This window comes from Haplochromis burtoni, unplaced genomic scaffold, assembly GCF_018398535.1.
Source record: "Haplochromis burtoni strain Fernald_Lab_line unplaced genomic scaffold, NCSU_Asbu1 Contig_1657, whole genome shotgun sequence".
Classification (NCBI taxonomy): Eukaryota; Metazoa; Chordata; class Actinopteri; order Cichliformes; family Cichlidae; genus Haplochromis; species Haplochromis burtoni.
The window spans coordinates 22273-24442 of NW_024584018.1; the positions used below are offsets into that span (position 1 = coordinate 22273).

Below are 2170 nucleotides of genomic sequence, written 5' to 3' on the forward strand. Positions count from 1 at the left end.
TTAGCGTCTTCAGGCAGGGAAAGTGTGGTGTTGAAGGGCAGCTGGACAGACTCCACCCCTGAATCCACCTCCACCTGGGGGACTGAGAGGACAACAAAGCACAACATGAGCTCGGATGGAGACATTTGTGTTGCCTCTAACAGGCTGAATGCTGCTGTACCACCAGCAGATAGAGGAGGTGGCTGATATCCAGAATCCCTACCAGTGGCTGAACAAAGCTGGACTGAAAACAGCACAGAGGCACTAATCGTAGCAGCACAGGAACAAGCTCTGAGCACAAGATTCATAGAGGCTGGGATCTATCACACCAGGCCGAATATGGCCTGGAATTTTATACAATACTTGAAGTTAATCCTAACATTGTGCCGAAAACCACATCTGTTCAACAAAGCACAGAGACAACTCTACTAAACACGATTGAAAACTTTCACAGTGTCAAACTAAACTAAAATCTTAACAGAATGTTAACATTAAAAAGAGACAAAGTATTAAATTGCATTCTTTGCATTCTTTTGGCGGCTGAAAAAGACTGGGCTCAGAGTGGTCAACTCAAAAAATGATCTTTTATTTTACATTTCCGGAAGGAGACCTGAACACACAAAGACACAAGCTCAGGTCTGAAAGCAGCAGCCAGCATGGTTTTATATATATATATGTATATATATTTCCACAGCACGTCACACAGTCTAAGTTTCAATCAAAACACTCTGCTTAGTTTCACTTTCCATCTGCACCTCCTGTACTCTGCAAAAGCATGCAGTTTCCTGTCAGTACTTTTGGCTCAGACTCTACTCAGAGCTGGCCCTCTCTTATTAAAATACATAAAACAATATAATCAGCAAATAAGCATTAAGCATTAAAAATATATATATTTAAATCCCAACAGACCCCCTTTTCGTCTTTTTTAAAAGACGACATAACCCCTGATCTATCCCATCAATTTGACTTGCATGTGAGAATGATAGCTAGAACAAAAAATCATTAATCTCTATATGGTTTAATCCTTTTCCTCTTTCAAAAATTTACTCCTCGTTTCTTCGCCCCCTTTCACGGGTAGCACATATCCAGCCTTAACACTATTGTTGGGCAATTTACATAGCATAGAAACCCTGCCAACTATTATTAAAGTCCCTCTCATTACTCTTCATTAGATTATGGTCACATTTAACCTCTGTCTAACAAGCTTTTAATCTCCTAAACAACACATTTTCTGAAACCGCGCGATTTTCTGTGCTTCTTTTGAGTCCCCCTTTCTCTAGTTGGTTCCTGGATTCTCGCCAACCCCTCCGTGGTTTTGCTGTGGTCCTGAAATGTTCTCCTGTAAAGGATAAAACAAAACACCTCTCCCTGCTACGCCTCCATAACCTACTATGTAGGAAGTACAAGAAATAGTAGATGAAATTAATTTGGGTAGTACTGAACCACTTTCCAGAGATATCTAGTATGAAGCATTTTTTAAAAATTTGATAGGAAACCCGTCAGGGCTTGGGGCCTTATGACTATTTTAAGCAAAATATCCTCTACACCAGGGGTGTCAAAGTCATTTCACTTTCATCATAAGCAGGTAGGAAACTTCCTGTCAGTGTAAAGATGTCACATATTAAATTGTTTATCTACATGGTGAAGAAAAAGCTGCTGTGACAGAGAAAGAAATCTGTCAGCACTACTCTTTAAACTGGAAGAAAGAAATGTGCAAAATTACAGAAATGTTCTGCTAGCTCGTCACTCACACTGTCCAGTTTTTATAACTGTATTCATAAAACCCCACAGAACTTTCTATGCAAAAGAGTGCAGAAAAAACTGTGCTGTCTTTCAATTGTTTATTGCTTAATTACTTTGAGTAATATAAATGTTCATAAAGGAGGTTTTTATTAGTAAAAAAAGGCTGTAAAACTGAAAATATTAAAATAAAAAGTCCAAAACTTTTGCTTGTGGTTGTTGTTATGAGCAGCAGATCAAAGAAATTAGGAATTATAAACTGTAAGGAGGTGGCTAGGGAGAGGAAGGACTGAGCTTCTCTGCTTAGGCTGCATGACATGAAATGTTATGGTCGACAGTATCGAACGCTGCACTGAGGTCTAGCAGGACAAGCACAGAGATGAGTCCACTGTCAGAGGCCATAAGAAGATCATTTGTAACCTTCACTAAAGCTGTTTCTGTGCTGTGATGA

At 39.4% G+C, this 2170-nt stretch overlaps 1 protein-coding gene across 1 annotated transcript in view; it reads right to left on the reverse strand.

Annotated features, from left to right (window-relative positions):
* LOC121813418 overlaps nt 1-2170 on the reverse strand; it is a 9385-nt gene that overhangs the window by 6211 nt on the left and 1004 nt on the right. The window lies entirely within an intron of this gene.